The sequence below is a fragment of the Haliotis cracherodii genome, unplaced genomic scaffold, assembly GCF_022045235.1.
Source record: "Haliotis cracherodii isolate W230 unplaced genomic scaffold, xgHalCrac1.p SCAF_9, whole genome shotgun sequence".
NCBI classification, from domain to species: domain Eukaryota; kingdom Metazoa; phylum Mollusca; class Gastropoda; order Lepetellida; family Haliotidae; genus Haliotis; species Haliotis cracherodii.
This window is the reverse complement of record NW_027266343.1, coordinates 15,318,151-15,335,544: the sequence shown is the minus strand read 5'-3', so window position 1 is coordinate 15,335,544 and position 17,394 is coordinate 15,318,151. Positions and strand designations below refer to the sequence as shown.

The 17,394-nt window shown below is 39.2% G+C and overlaps 2 long non-coding RNA genes across 3 annotated transcripts; one reads left to right on the top strand and one right to left on the bottom strand.

Moving 5' to 3' along the window:
* Nucleotides 1-643: 643 nt before the first annotated feature.
* On the bottom strand, nt 644-3,811 carry LOC139452396 (uncharacterized). Of its 2 annotated transcripts, none has more exons than XR_011652368.1 (4): nt 3,719-3,811; nt 3,187-3,245; nt 1,994-2,072; nt 644-1,244 (listed from the first exon to the last, which is right to left on the bottom strand). It is a non-coding gene; the product is annotated as an uncharacterized lncRNA (long non-coding RNA). The 2 variants fall into 2 exon arrangements; XR_011652367.1 differs by having other exon boundaries at nt 2,001-2,072.
* LOC139453232 (uncharacterized) lies at nt 3,803-17,248 on the top strand. The gene is made up of 4 exons (XR_011652410.1): nt 3,803-3,833; nt 4,646-5,123; nt 5,378-5,459; nt 16,939-17,248. It is a non-coding gene; the product is annotated as an uncharacterized lncRNA (long non-coding RNA).
* Nucleotides 17,249-17,394: the final 146 nt, after the last annotated feature.

Here is a 17,394-nt window from a genome sequence, read left to right as displayed (position 1 = left end):
AACGATGTGCTTAATACTTCACAAATATCTCCAGAAGTAGGCATTTTAGTTATAATTGCAGAAATACTTTATGAATGACCCCTTCACTGTTGCCTTGATCTTACACTTCAACCCCTCATGAGTTATCACTTTTGAGTGTGAATTTGACCTTCAATATCAGTGATAAATATTTCAAAAACATTTCAAAGAGCTATCCAGCACATAAACCAAATATGCAGTCCTTTTGTAGAATTCAACATATCATTGACCAAAATATGGAAGTAATGTAACCAGTATATGTATAAGAGTTACTAAGACTTCTGTAGAAAAGGCAATTTAAGGGAAAATGTAGTATATATTGATCACACACGACCTTTTTCCAACTTCGACCCCTGCCCAAAGGAAGAGTTAGACCACAAACAAACTTTTTGTCTGGTTGTGACTTTAACCTTTGACATAACAGATCAATGTGTCATCAGACGTTTTCAGAGCAAAGGAAACATGTGTTATTTATCTTGAGATGCCCAAGCAATGCATAGTTTCATAAGATAAGTGTGGCTATTAAACTGAGGCAAAATCATGAAACATCCCCATTTACACAGCTGGCAAATGAAACATAAGCAACAATCAAATTATCAATTTCTTTTATTCATATGCCTATAGTATATCGCACATTGAACAGTGTTCACATGATGGTTCCTGATGCAGTATGCAATTTCATCCTATTCTTCAATACTCATAACAGAGTGTGATAACTGTTCGCTTGACAGTACCTACGGATTATGTTCACCAGTTCAGATAACTTACTTTCCCTCAATCCTCCTTTTCTTTCTATATTGCCATGGATGAACAGGAACCAGGATGAGGGGATACCAGTTAGACTCTATCTCTGCTGCATTGTGTTAGTAGAATTGTGCACTTTCCATTTGGTGTTTGGGTCCACATTTAAAGACAATAAGTCCCATTTATCATTCCTTTCAAGTGTTTACAAGAATTTCCTGAATGTCCTGGAAGAATTCCACTCCAGCTTGGCATTGGTTGGTCTTCTCACATTAGCCAGACCAGCCTTTGTGTGTCCCAGTACCATTTGGCATACAATTTCTCGGTCGGCCTCCATTGAAATAACAGGACCCTCATCATCGCTGTCTGCAAATCACCTCTGATATCTGAAGGGGTGCAGCCTCTGTTTAGGACTCCCTTGTCTGGTCCTTCCAGACTGTCAACCTGGAGTACTCATCCAGGGACCTCAAGCAGGACTTCAGTTTCTGCAGCATTATGTAAAAAGATTTTAGCAATCAAAAAGAATTGTTGCCACATGTACTTACAAATAGAAGGCAGCAAAATCACTTAAGTTGTCATATGTGAGTCTTGTTATATGCTAAACATTTAAGATAATCACATCTCAAATCTCAACCAGACAAACCAGTGACTAATGTTATGAACTCGGTCCAGACAAACCGATGATAACTATTATGGACAATATCCCACATCACTGTGGTATGATTACATGTGATCAATGAGCCTACTCAATCACAACCTTATCTATTAATTAGGCTTGGAATGCTGGGAATCTCTTTTGTCATTTCATCACTAGATGTCATTTAGTGATTGTTTCAACTCATCAACATGGAAAAATATATATTCACAATCCTTGTCATATAGCCAAACTATTGCTGGATGCAGTGTTAAATAAATGATTTGGCTTTAACACTGCTTTGAACAGTATTCCAGATATATCACCGCATGTTAGTTTGATGTGGGAAGAAAGTCCTAAGTGGTGCAGGTCTTTGATGAATCCCACGAGTATGTGTATAATGCTGACAAACCTAGCAACATAATCGGGGAGTACCAGGATTTGAACACATGACTATAGGTTTCTGCTAAGCCCAAGAGATGCAACTCTGCACAGAAAATTGTAGTGCCTTAGATAATAGGACATCCGTGCCTACAGCGATAAGGAACAAACTGAAGACATATTTGCTAAATAACCATATGAACCAAACAAAATATTTACCACTCACTGTTGCTCTTCTATGGTCTTTCTTTGCATTGATGCTGCACGGATGACTGTCTCTTTTATTCATCCGGACATTCTACAAACATAAGTAGCATTCACATCACAGAAATGTCCAAACTGTACATGTTGTACATTTGATTCAAATGAAAAGACCCCGGTTGTGATTCCGACTTAGAACTACCCTAATCATAATAATTCATGTCAAACATTCAGAGATGACATTTATCCCCATATTTAACAAATGTTAAAACAATATTTTGACAACAAAGTCAGGGTCATTCAACACATACATTACATAGGAAATAACTTGTTCGACAATGCAGAGAGATCCTCACCGAGGTGAATATCATTCCATGAATTATTGCCACATTTTCTTGAAATGCAGATTAATGCAATGCAGTATTTACTTTTATTTCTAGGCTATTTGTTTGGCTTTTCCATGACACTTTGTTCAGAAATGACATAAATAAGAGAATACTTTATTATTCCAGAGAAAATTTGGGTTACATTGTAAAAGCACAGAGAAACAAGTATAAGATTCATGATTTAAGTTAAATACACTCGACCCGTGAAGATTCCGGGGTAGACTAGGTCTTCAGCAACCCATACTTGCCGTAAAAGGCCATTATGCTTGTCGTAAAAGGCGACTAACGGGATCGGGTGGTCAGACTCTCTGACTAGGTTGATGCATGTCATTGATCTAAATTCCGTGGCTCGATGCTCATGATATGAATCACTGGGTTGTCTGGTCCAGACTCGATTATTTACAGACCGCCGTCATATAGCTGAGTGCGGCGTTAAACAACAAACCAACCTAAATACACTCATACATACACACACAAACACAACATCCAAACACCAGGGTTAGAAATTGGCACTGGTCATTTTGACATTTTAAAGGTTTTGCTATATGCTATCATTTTAGGACTGGTGGACTGAAAGTGTTAGTTTCTACCGCTGCAAACACTAATCAACTAATGAATTGAGTGGTCAGACTAGGTTGTCATCATACTCTGAGGGCATGGATCTTTGCTGAAAATAACAATCACTAGATTGTCTGGTCCATGTTCAATTATTTACAGGCTGCCATCACAGAGCTGGACTATTGTGAGTGTGATGTTTCACATTACATTGAAATATACCATGATGAATACATGTAGTTTGTATTTATCACAAACAAAAATACTCACTCAATACTTGGTATCCTCCCTGAGGATGTCTGTGAACCTGCCCACAAACCCTGAACATGCTGAAACAGAAAACAACTAACTTGTCTTTATCCTTTCAATGTTTCAGTGAGAATTTGTTAAAGATTGATAAGCTGTCATTATTCATTGTAATCCATATCTCACTTTCAGGTGGTTCAGGTGGCAACACATGATTGAAATTGAATGCCACGTTTTGTTTGACATGCACTTTGCCAGATTTATACCCTTGGTAACTAACCCTCATCATCAAATCCCAGCGTTATGTTGAGAATAAGGACACGACCCTTAAAAGTCCTGCACCTGTAGCTCTTATGCAATCCCAAATAGAAATACCATGTCACAACAAACACTTGATCATAATATTAACAAAGGGTTTCCGAAAACAACAAAACTAAAAGGCCCTTGACGTTTACAGTAGTAACATGGAGATCAGGAAAATATCTAAATCAATCCATTCCATAAGATCTCTGTATAGAAATCATTGACCATTATGTCTCGAAGCCCTGCTACGTACCTGGCATCTGCAAGCTGCTCTTCCTTCCTTCGGCTGTCAATCGAGTTTTCGAAATACTTGACGTCCTCGTTGTGGATGGCTCAGGTGGATTTCGACCGGGATTTCCGAGTTAGAGGTGATGGGAGTAGTGCACTTTACCGGGCGCACTTTTTCAGATCCAATTAGCGCTGTGGGGGCTCGAACGCGCTTCGCCGGGTCATCGGATCTTCTAATTAATGCGTTATTTAGCCGACGCTCTACCACTGGACCACAGGCGCTATCACATGTAATCAGTGCTCGTTTAACGGGTCATTAGAGTCCCCATTGACATGCATGCGTAATTCAATAAACAATGAATTGCGCATGCGTGTGACGTCACGGTCTGCTTTCACATTCATCTTTTCTTGAAACCACACCCGCTGTTCTTAATGTCAACGTGGCCGACCAATGGGATTAACCGGATTAACGCTTGAAAAGGTAAGAATTTATGGCCAGCCCTTGCCCAAAGCAAGCTAACCCTAATGACCGAAAAGGGGTTTTGAATCGTAAAGACGTGTAAGTTTCCCTAAGACCGAAAATGGGTGTTGGATCGTAAAGATGTGTAAGTTTCCCTAAGACCTAGAACGGGTGTTTGATCGTAAAGATGTGTAAGTTTCCCTAAGACCTAGAACGGGTGTTTGATCGTAAAGATGTGTAAGTTTCCCTAAGACCGAGAACGGGTGTTGGATCGTAAAGATGTGTAAGTTTCCCTAAGACCGAGAACGGGTGTTGGATCGTAAAGACGTGTAAGTTTCCCTAAGACCGAAAACGGGTGTTGGGTCGTGAAGCGAGAGTCACCAGAGCGCGAGGCACGGTAACGGTATAACGAGACAGCGTTGGCACTATAGCGCGGTAATTGAGCGGATGGTAGAGCTCGGGCTGCGCCCGGTAAACTGCATTGTTGCCGAGGTGATTGAGAACAATGTATCGATACACGAGGTAAGCATATCGCAATCAAGCATCACGGTGTACATCGATTACACGAGCTTTGAGTGTTTGTTTACATTTGTGTTCCAAAATGGCGCCTTCGGCCATACAGGGAATTATGGGTAGACTTGCTTGTCCCGGAATAACACGAGTTGGTCACGAATGACGAGCGGTCATTTCTGCAGCAGTTACGGAAAGAGACGAGGTTGGCCGATTACAGTTCATACAGGCCATATTGGGAGCCGCGGGGATTTCGACAGTGTGTATTAGGAAGTATACCTATGTGGTGTATGGGATATACGTTTGCCTACCATGCCAGGCAGTGTGACAAGCGATATCCCAGCGGATGTAATATCCCTACAGCAGAAATGTTTCACAACCTCGATTGCAGGGAGCTGAAGACGTGACATATTCAGACAGAGACCATAATACATAGACTGTTATATGGTCTCTGATTCAGGTAAGGAATATGTTAATAATATTGATCACGTATTAAAGTTATTTATCTTCTGTTAGCCACTTATTCTGTTTTATATATGTTAGTAAATGTGTGATTTAATTTTTGTAGGATAAGCAATCTACCTAACTTATGTTAATCCTTGCTAATGTATATGATGTAGAAATATGTTTGCTTATTTATATTCCTTTATCTAGATACTCTATAGTGACTCATTTTTTTAGTTCATACCGTACCGACTAAACTTACTTTTGCAGGTGTGAATAATCAAGAACAAATTAAATGACAGGAGTTTTGCAACAGTGAACATTGTGAAGTGGAAGATAAGACATTTGAAAGGTATGGATATTTTCACTTGAACTTGTTGAAGAATACCGTGATGACAACTTGATCATGTTGGGAATTTTGGCGGTGGGGTAGCCTAGTGGTTGAAGTGCTGAAGACCAAGGTTCGATTCTTGTCATGGGTACAATGTGTGAAGTCTATGTCAGGTGTCCCTTGCTGTGGTATTGCTAAAAACAGCGTAAAACCATACCCACTCATTTGGGGATTCCGGGTTGGAATTGGTCCCCATCAACCTATGCTAGTTGTAAGAGAGGGTTATACTATAAAGGGAAATAGTACCTCGCCTACTATTGCCTGGTGAAAACAGCACCTTGTTATTTTTTTTAACTTGGGTCTGAATATGCCCGAATACATGAAATTAAACTTGCATGGTCACTTGTAAACACAAATAACTGAGAAATGTTCAAAAAGGTTTACATTAAAAACTAGCATCTACTTGCTGACTCTGATTTGGAGATGCAACTAAACTTATTGTGAAAATATAATATGCTTTGATTTCTTTGAAGTAAAATAAATGCAATTAAACTTGCAAACACAAATAATTGTTAAATGTTAGTCACCTAAAAATAATTTACATTAGAAAAATTTAAATGCTCAAATTTACTCATGATTCTGATTGGGAGGTGCAACTAAACTTATCATTGAAAGATCACATGCTTTGAAGTTTTAAGTAGCTTTACTCAGATTAGCTCAATGTCAAGCTGAACCTGAGTCTGGCGAAAATGTCAAGAAACTGGACAACAGGTATACTATATATGGCATATTTATTTGAGTAAGTAGGAAATAAATAGTAATTTTATAGAAATTTCATTTATATATATTTCGGCCAGGAATCAACATGTCTCTCCAGATAACAGACAACAATTAGTAGCCCTTTTTGCCAAATCAAGGTGCTGTTTTCGTTGGAGAAATCAGTGACATTTTGCTGAGGTGCCGTTTTAGCCTCAACCATAAGAGATAACCTAATAGATCAGGTGATCAGGCTCAGTGACCTGGTTCATGGCATCTGACAGTGACCATCTAACAGTGTGGATTGATGTTCATAATATCAATCACTGGATTGTCTAGAATTTTGGGCCTACCTTTAGAATACAGTACCTAACTTTTCAAACAGGTCACAGTACCCTGTGATGTAATTCGTAGTATTCTGTTGCCTGACACACTGGCAAAACAATGCCTTGTGATGTCAGGGGTCATTGGATGTGCATATATATATATGCTCTTTTCAGTGGTCTATCGTCTCCACACGCTATGTTGTTGCATGAGTTTAAATTATTTGTTTACTAAATATTGTTTTAAACATTTATATGTGAACTGGATGGGTAAACAAGCAAAAACTTATTTGAATACCGCTCCAGAATTAGAATACAATATGATATGACAAAAGTACAGTCAAGGAATACAATTATATACATGTTCTTATTATAGAAACTACGTTGTCGGCGCTGTCAGGTCGCATTTTTAGTAGTAATAGTGTACTGCAATATACGGCAAGGAATAGTATTATAAATTTAAGATGCTATGTACAATCACAAAACCTATTGGATAGCTGAATGTAGTCTTCTACTGATTTAAGAATTTCTAAGTTTATTTTTGACGTCCTTTCAGGATTACCTAATAGAATTGAATTTAGATCATATCCCTTAACATAATAGTACATATTCTGTCTTAAATCATTGTAATTTGGACATATGAGAAAGAAGTGAAGTGCATCTTCAGTGTGATGGCCACAGCTACATGCAGGATTATCTTATAAATATTGCCTGCGGATGCACATTTTATAACATTTCCTTGTTTATTTTCTATATACTTTTATTTCATTTTTTACTTATTACAGTGGTTAAAATGATTATAAATATAAATTGAAACTAATAATGTGCAATAAGCGGGTTATAGCTGAAACGACACCTTAGCAAAACAGCACTGACTGGCGAAATACTCGCCGAAAGCGAAAACGGCGATTATTACTTCTGACTGATATAAAAGATTTAACGTGCGCTTTCCGACTACAGCGTATTTCGCACACGGGCCTGGTCGGACCATTTAGTGTATTCCGAGAAGGGTGAAAGTGGTGTGTGCAACCCAAGAGGGGGCTTTTAGGGGTTGCTTATATTGATTTTTTGAAATTTTTAAATTTGGAATAAATGCCGAGGTGGGTGGAGGAGGGAACTAAGGGAGCCGGGTGAGGTGGGTGTTTGTAGATTATTACTTGACGAAAATGACACCTTATTTTTTATTTACCTTGGTAAAATAAATGAAATTAAACTAGGATTGATAACTTGCAAAGACCAATAATTGTGAAATGTTAAAACAAGTTTACAATAGAAATTAGCCTCTACTCCAACTTATCCTATACCCGACTCAATTTATTGTGATAACATGCTTTGAAGTAAAATATATGGAATTAAACACACATTGTCTCATACAAACACAAATGCATGTAGTTGTTAAACGTTGAAACAAGTTTACCTTCGAAATTAGTCCCCTACTCCAATTTACTCACCGACTGATTGGCAGACACAGCTCACTTGTTGTGAATGTATTTTTCACTTTAAAGTTTAAAGTACTCAATGTCAAGCTGAAACTGTATTTAAGAATCCTAACATGGTGCAATTTTTCACAATGCCCTTTCGATGTGTCATTTGAACATGTTGAAAGGTTTTACAAGGGATATTTGTAACCCAATACTTTCCGTAACGGGCGACAATGCTCGTCTAAAGAGTTGACTAACGCCATCAGGTGGCGATCAGGCTCGGTGACTTGGTTGATGCATGTCATTGATTCCAATTGTGTGGGTCGATGCTCATGATGTCAATCACTGGACTGTCTGGTCCAGACTCGATTATTTACATATAGCCGGAATATTGCTTGAGTGCGGCATAAAACAGCAAACCAAATCATAAGTGTGGGATGAATGATTTGAAATTAGCAAGTTTAATGTGGCCTTCAATCACAACAACCTGATCTGAGTCTTGAAAAGATATGACTTTGATTCAGTGAAAATTTGCATCATGATAGTTACAACTGTAGATACAGTTAATCTGTTTGTTGTACAGTTTCTGTATATCAATATATATGTTGTTCAAATAAGCTTTGCCTCTTCACCAACCCTATTCCTCTTTTGGAATAAATAGTGTCTAATAATTCAAACACCATCACCATCATCCTGGTGAACACAACAAAGAAATGCACATCAAAAACGTCATTATTATTATTTCTGATCTCTGATAAATTAGAAAAAAACTGTTATCCAGCAAGATACATTTCCTTGGTCCCAAGAAGCATGTTACATAGTAAACTGCCTCGATAAGTTGAATAGCAGTTGTAAAGGCACAACCGACTAAGCTTACTTACTTACTTACTTTGGAGATTTAACGTGCGCTTTCCGACTGATGCGTATTTCGCACACGGGCCCGGTCAGGCCATTTAATGTGTTTCCGAAAGGGGCGAGGGTGGACTGTGCAACCCAAGAGGGGGCTTTAGGGGTTGCTTATATAGAATTTGGGAATTTTGAGATTTGGAATAGATGCCGATGGGGTTGGGGAGGAGAACTAAGGGAGCTGGGTATGGTGGATGATTGTTTGTTTTTGTGATTTTGATTTGGTAGGTTATTATGGTTTTAGATGCGTTTTATTAGTTCCGTTTTTATTAAGAATACGCCTAAGGCCTTGAAGTTTTCTAGTTTATTTTGTGGGTTTAGTATTGCTTCTAGAGTGAGAGCCTTGTTTAGATTGAGGGTGGTTTGTAATGCGGTTCGATGTGTTAGGTAGTGTGTGCAGTGGATGAGTGCGTGTTCTGGGGTTTCTGGTTGTTTGCAGTTTGGGCAGTTACCTGTAGTGTGTTTTTTAAAAATTTTTAGGTGGTTATTTAGGTTGGTGTGTCCTGTTTGGAGTTTAGTGATTACTCTGTCGATTTTTTTGGATGGATGGAGAATTTTTGGTTTGGTTAGTGGTTTGCTGAGCACTCTTTTGATTTGGCTATTTGAGTTTAGATATAGGTTATGCCATTTTTTTGTGATTTTTTGTTTGTTTACACTTTTAATTTCTGATTTTGAGATGGGTAAGTTTAAGCTTGTTTCTGGGATTTTGAGGGATAGTTTAGCTGCTTTATCGGCGTTTTCATTACCGTATATTCCTACGTGGGCGGGTATCCACAAGAAGGTTATTTGTTTGCCTGCTTTTGTTAGGTCGTTGGAGCTTTTAAGTATTTGATTTATTAATTTAGGTCGGTTTTTGGTATTTTTGTTTTGGAGGGCTTGTAGTCCACTTAGGGAGTCAGTAAGTATTAGGATTTTTTGGTTGTTTTTGGATTCTTGATTGTGGAGGGCTGAGGCCATGCCCATTAGTTCTGCCGTGAATATTGATTGGTTATTTGGGAGTCGGAAGGATAGTGTGGTTTTAGTTGGTTGTGTGGTATGGACTCCGAAACCCGTGTGTTTGGAGGTCGGATCTGAGGATCCGTCCGTGTAAATGTGACACCAATTTGGCCAATTTTTGTGTATGTATGCTAGTGTGGTAGTTTTAGCTATGTTTGGGTCGGTTTGTTTATTTATTTGGCTAGCTAGTGTTGTGTCTATTTTGGGTATTTTAAGTTTAGGGGTGAAGATATTTGATTGTTTGCAGTTTTGTTTAAGATTTTTAATTTGGTGTTCATTTAGGTAGTTTGTTATTCTTTGGGATATTGGGGTAAGTAAGGGGTGTTTACGAGCTAGAGCTTGGTTTTTAGGGCTGATGTTTTGGTTTATTAAGTTTTGGATGAGAGGGTTTGATTGGGACGCGGCCCAGAAATTTAAGCTTAGCTGTTCCCTGCGTAGACTTAGTGGCATTTCTCCTGTTAAGGCCTGAAGTGAGGTGTAGGAGGTGCCATGTTGGGTGCGTGTAATGAGTTTGAGGGCCTGATATTGTATTGAGTCAAGTTTTTTAGATAGAGAGTTGTTTAGGGTGTTGTATATGGCGCAGCCGTAGTCTAGTTTTGATCTAATTAGGGATATGTAGAGAGAGAGGAGAGTATCTTTGGAGGCTCCCCAGTTAGAGCCAGTTAGGCATCTTAGGGTGTTTAGGTCTTTACTGCATTTAGTTGTTAGGTTTTGGATGTGAGCATCCCAGGTGAGATGTTCATCGAAAATAAGTCCTAAGAATTTGGTTTGTTTTTGAAATTTGATTGTTTGATTGTTCAGCTGGAGGATTGGGGAGGCGGGTTTCATGTTTTTATGTTTGAATACTATTCCTGTTGTTTTTTCTGAGTTAAGGGAGAAGCCCCATTTGTCAGCCCATTGTTGTATTTTATTAAGAGATTTTTGGAGTAGATTTTTGGCCATTTTCATGCTTTTAGTGCGGATCCAGATGGCTCCATCATCCGCGAATTTTGATGTGTTTACTTTAGGGGATAGACCCTCGAATAGATCGTTTATCATTATATTGAAGAGGGTGGGGCTGAGGATACTGCCCTGTGGAGTGCCATTTTCTAGGGGACATTGGTCCGATAGAGTTTGGTCTATACACACGGTTATTTTACGATTGTTTAGGAAGTCCTGGATGTAGTTTATTATCTGACCTTTGAGTCCTATTTTTTTAAGTTTTTGTATTAGCCCATCGTGCCATACCATGTCGAAAGCTTTAGAGAAGTCTAAGAAGATGCCTGTGGTATATTGTTTATTTAGTTGTCCTGTCTTAATATCTTGTTCTAGTCGGGCGAGGTTATCTAGGGTTGAGCGGCCAGGAGTGAAACCGCTTTGATCTGGGTTTATGGTGTTATTTTGGGTTAAGTAATATTGTAATCTATTTTTAGCCATTGATTCCATTACTTTACATAAGTTTGAAGTTAGGGATATTGGTCTATATGAGTTAGCTTGATTAGCTGGTTTATTAGGTTTAGGGATTGGTATGACTAGGGCCTGTTTCCAGGGAGTAGGAACCTGTCCGTTTAGGTAGATGAGATTGTATAGTTTGAGTAGTGCCTGGAGCAGTTTTAGGGGGAGTTTTTTAATTATTTGGTAAGAGGTTAGGTCTAATCCTGGGGCTGTGCCCTTTTTCCTGTTTTGGATTACGTAGAGGAGCTCCTCCATTGTGTAGGGTTGATTTATTTCTAGATTGTTATTGTTTGGTTCTTTTGTGGGTTTGTTTTCTGTTTTAAGTTTATCTTGGAATTTTTGGCTGAAGTTGCTGTTACTGCTAACGGCCGAAAAGTGGTTGGCGAGATTATTTGCTTTTTGGGCGGGGTTGGTTGAGTTGTTAATGTTAGGGGTTTTTTTATGTCGTTTTAAGCCTCTAATGGCGTGGATTTTGCGCCAGACCGTTCTGGCATCTGTACGGTTATTTATACCTTCGCAGAATTTTTTCCAGTCTCTACTTTTGGCTATTTGGACTAGTTTTTGAACCTGGTGGTTTAGTTCGTGGGCTATGTTTAAATATTTGTAGTCGCGTTTTGCTTTATTGAAGGCTGATTTACGTTTTCGTCTAGTCTGTTCTATTTCCTCATTCCACCATGGTACCGTCGGTTTGCCTGTCTTAGATGTTTTGAAGGGGATGGAGGTTTTGGCTGCGTTTATTATATAGTCTGTTAGGTTTTTACAATAGGTTTCTGGATCATTATTTTCTATTTCGTTTAAGTTAGCTTCGTTGCAGATATCTTGGAATTGGTCCCAGTTAGCTTTATTGTAATGGAATTTTGGTTCTTGGTTTTCTGTTTGGATTGGTACGTTTGTATTTCCTATGGTTATGTTTATGGGGAAGTGGTCGCTACCTAGCGGGACGTCGTGTACTTCCCATTGAGTGCTTTGGGCTAGATCTGCGGTGCATATGGTTAGGTCGATAGCCGACATTTTTTTGTTTATCTTATCGTACCTCGTGGGTTGGTTGCTATTAAGGAGTACTAGGTCGTTTGTTTCTATCCATTCGGAGATTAATTTGCCATGATTATCTATTTTATCATCTATGCTCCATGTAGGATGGTGAGCGTTAAAGTCTCCTAGGAATATAGTAGATTTATCGCTTATTTTGAGTAGTTTGTTTAGATCCTCAGGTTGGACTTTTTGTTCCGCCCAGTGGTAAATATTTATGATGTTTATGTTTCGGTTATTTAATGTGATTTTAATGCCGTTGGCTTCTAGGTTTGGCGTGTTTATTTTTATTTCTTCGTAATTTATATCTTCCCTGATAAATATGATTAGTCCTCCTGCGGCTCTTCTTGTTTTCGGTTTAGCTCTGTCAGTTCTAACTGAGTTGTAGTTAGGTAGTGTGAATTTCGATTTTTTTGAGAATTTGGTTTCCTGTATACAAGCAATGTGAGGGCCTTTATTTAGTTTAAATTTAGTTTTTAGTTCATGGCCGTGGGAGGTGAGTCCGTTGGCGTTCCACTGAAAAATATTTAGTCCTTCCATTATTGGTTTCGGGTGATTGGTGATTTAGTTTTTAGTTTTTATTTTATTCTGTGAGTTCTTTTAGATGGAGGTTAAAGAGGAAGAAGGGAAGATCGGTTAATTTTAGATTGAAAGCTACTTTGTGGAAGGATTCCATACTAGCTTTTGGTGAGTTTTGACTATGCATATATGCTAGGAGTAAGGTGAGGTTATTTAGGTTTGGGGTGTTGGCTGGTTGGGAAGTTTGGTTTGTTTTAGTTGGAGTAGTGTCTATTGTTTCCTCAGTAGTGGAGAAATCTTCGTCATGGGTTGGATTAGGTTTAGCTGGTTGAGTTTCCATGGGGGAGGCATGTGATGTGGAGGGTTGTGAAGGTGTTGGCGGGATGGGTGTAGCTGATGTTTTCTTAGTGTTTGTGTTTTGTTGTTGTGCTTGCTTGTGGGAGAGCGTTGTTGCCATATGGGCTGTAGGGTGCTTGGATGAGGGTCGTGTTGTGGTGGTCATTTTGAGGTTTGTTTTGCATGCGGGGGTTGATGTTTTGGGAGGGTTCGTGGTTGGTTGAGTGGCTGCTTGTGTGTGTGAGGTGGGTGCGGTTTCTCGGTAGGGGTCCCAGACAGAGCTGTCGGTTATGGGTGTGGTGTTTGTTTGTGGGATGGTGTTTGGGTGTGGTGTAGGGAGGAGTGGTTTAGATGCAGGTGTAGCAAATTTTCGTGTTTGGATTTTAGCCGTTTCTATGTTTATGTGTTTGTTGGCCTGCTGGGTGAGTGTGTGTCTGTGTGGGCATTGGTTTGAAAGTGAGGTGTGTTGGGTGGATTTGCAGTGGATGCACCAGGGTGTGCATGTGCCTGGGCAGTCTGTTTGTGCGCATTTTTTACATTTAGTTTTAGGGTAGGTGCATTGGGAAGCAGTGTGGTTATATTTGAGGCACTTTGAACATTGCTTAACCTGCTTTATATAGGGTTTGACTTCTAAGTTGGTGTGGGCTCCGAAGGATATGTGTTTGGGGGCTTCAGGGAATTTAGCGGTTTTTTTAAAGTTGATTATGACAATGGAGGTTGGGACCGTTTTTTCCGTTTCTAGTTGAGGTTATTCTGCGCGTGCTGGTGATTAGGGGTTGAGGGTTTTGGTCTTGGTTTATGTTAGCTTCTAGAGAGTATAATTGTAAGTCCTCAGTTGTTTCCCTTGGGTTAACCCTAATTACGCCTCGTGTATATTGTTGCCAATTAGGTGTTTGTTTGATTACCGTGACGTGGAATATTTGAGTTATTTTATTTGCTGCGTTGTAAGATTCTCGGTTAGGAAAGATTATCTGGTATCCTTTGTTGGCTTTTTTAATATTGTTGTAATTTATTTTTTGTCTTTTGAACCAAAGTCCTATTTTGTCTGCCGAAAGTTCTAGTGAGAGAGTGGTGCCTGAGCCTGCTGAGAAGAAGTAGAGGGCGAAGGTGGTGAGGAAGGCGGCCGGGGAGGGTGTTGGCGATGGAGGTGGAGTGGATGTGTCGAGTTTGCGTTTTTTGGTGTTTTGTGGTGGCGAGTTAGCTGGTTTGGTTGTGGTGGTGTATGTCGTGTTTTCGCCATACTCGGTCGGGACGATGTTTTCGAGTGACCTCCCAGAAGTGTTGTGCGCTTCCGCAGGCGTGGGTGAGTAAGGAGCTGGAATGTCTGCGAGTGTGGCGTTGCGGGTGTCAGTCATATTGTTTGGGTGTTGTGTTGGAGAGCGTGTGTTGTGGTGAGTGGTGGTGGAGTGTTTTGGGGAGGTGAGTTGGTTTGTTGTTTTTACTTGGTGATTTGCGTTTAGGAGGCGGAGGAGGTTGCGGTGGTTATTTGTTGTTGGTTTTAGTAGGAGGGTTTGGGAAATGGATTATTTATTGAAGATTAAGTTTGATTCTGGAAGGCTGGGATAAGGTGAGACAAGTGGAAAGCGGGGATTAAGAGATATTTAGTCGAAGGAGTGGAGGTATGTGAGTGGTGGGCGTGGGTGGTGAGTAGGAAAGAGCGAGCTTTGTGTTTAGGAGAAGGGGGGATTAGGTGTTTTTTGTTTTTAGGAGTTGGGTCAAAGGGTGTGTTTGAGTGGTGGGCGTGGGTGTGAGTAGGAATGAGTGCGAGCTGTGTTAGGGAGATTGGGTAGGATAAGGTGTTGGTTATTTAGTGTTGTTGTTTTTTAAGGATTAGGGGTTTTATGATTAATTCGGTGAGAGTGATTTTAAGAGTATGTGAATAAGGATAACGTGATAATTACCGATGATGGAGTTTCCTTGGCTGGCTATCAGGCAATGCTCTGTGCTGGCTTGGGAAGTGTTGCTCGCTGGGAGTACAAACTGCAACTGATTGTCTGGCCAAGACTCGTTTATTTTCAAACCGCTGTCCTGTAGCTGGAACACTGCTAGGTTCGGCGTTAAACAACAAACAAACAAACGGTGAGAGTGATTGTAAGAGTATGTGAATAAGGCTGAAAGGATGACGTGATAATTACCGATGTTGGAGTTCTCCTTGGCTGGCTATCAGGCAATGCTCTGTGCTGGCTTGGGAGGTGTTGCTCGCTTGGGGTACAAACTGCAACTGATGACCGACTAAGCCGTCACTACTCAATTAAGTAATTAACAGACAATTGCAAGTACTAATACCCACCCGACACTAATTGCCCTGTTAATCCCTAGTCCACAATGAGTTGACATTGAGTTCATTTTGCTAATTAGCTGTAGTTTGAGTAGCAAGGTAATAAACATCAAAGGTGGGGCAGGCTTTGATCATGTGTTCTGTAGAAGAGATGATGTCACTTGTTTTATGTTTATTTAGGATTAGCTACATCCCTTGATGCTACCAAGGCAGCCCTTGAGATTATCAGACAGTTTGGCTAGACACAAACTGATGTCTCCCTTGTAGCACACTATGTGTCAGACACAGACTTTGACCACTCTGTGCAGATGCATATCAATGCATAAAGAACATTGGGTAGATGATTCAACAATGCCACACAAGTCAAAGTTGGGTTTCACTGTATTTAGAAACAGACGATGGATCCAAAACTTTATAACAGTAATTATGATTAATTTAAACTTTGCCAGGCCAATATTTTGGCAGATTTGCATGTTATTGTTAATCTTCATTTAGTTAATTTTCAAAAAAGATAGGATGAATGATAAAATATGATAATGAGTCATGAATATTTGAATTCAGATCAGAACAAACAGGGAGGGTCACCCCAAAATGTGAGAGTCTCTAGGGGAGACTTTTGACAAAATGGACAATAAAATATAAAGTGCTTTGCATTTTCTTTCAGGGAGGGTTGTGTCAAAAATGAATGAGAACATACCGGTAATACATGACCGGCCCCTTTAATGTAATATACATAGTTTTTAGTTGATGGTTCAGGTTGTACTTTTCAGTTGAATTTCTTATCACTGTCTATGATGGACTACCAATTAACGGTAGATATTTAATATCCATAATAACTTAGATAAATGCTTCTACAGTCTCATCCTAATTTGTCAAAATTTGAATTTCAATATAGCTTCCATTAATGAATTAATGAATTTGGTGAGAATATCTATTGTCTGAATTCCTAATATACTTTCTTTTGTATTTGGTGTGCAAGGGTAGCCTAGTGGGTGAAACAGTCTCTGAAACCCGGGTTCAATTCACCACATGGGTACAATGTGTGAAGCCCATAGCTGGAATATTGCTAACAAGCTGCATGAAACTATATCAACTCACTCGCTCATTATGTTGTATTTTGAGATCACTTACATGACATTTACATGTGTTTTGATAATTATGAATAGTTGCATTTATGTATTTATGTATAAGAACCTATGTAACTTAGTTTTGCATAGTCTTGTTTACCCTTCCTTACATTTTGATGTAATGCAAACATTCAAGCAAAATTCAGGTGAACCTTGTGGTATTGTTTTAGAAGACCGGATACATTTTTGTATTTTCTGAACACTTTTCTGTTTGCAATGGCTTATTTACATGTTCAAAGATTGGTTAAATATCAGTTGCAAGATAAATTGTCAATACCTCACTGTTTGAGAAAACAACTTTAAACATTTGTAAATATGTGTGTGTTTCATAACTTTTGACTAACAAGTTTCTAAAGATGTTATGAAATGTTTCAGGTACCTGGATTTCACAATCTGACACCAGCTACATTTAAGAAGATCTTGCTCACACAATTCAGACAAGGGACTCGCCGGAAGATGAACAGTACTCCTGATAACAACCAACAGATTCACCTCAGAAAGTGATGATTCTGAATGAATAATGCCACATCAGTGTGACTGTAGGTGGTTTTATTATGTCACTAATGAAGTCTGAATGAATTTATGCCAAAGCACTGTGACTATGTCCAGGTTGTGTACACCGATGCTGACCATACAAATCTGAATGACTTTTGTGGTTTACTGCAGAAACATAATTGACTTTAGATATTCTTCTTCAATAAAATTCTTCTGAGATTTGACTAATTTGTTTATTTAGAAAATGGCATTGAAGCGTCTGTTCTGTAAGGCCTTGCAAACACCACTGGTTACTTTATGCTAGTTCCTCTTCTTGCTTGATCAAATTTCAATTTG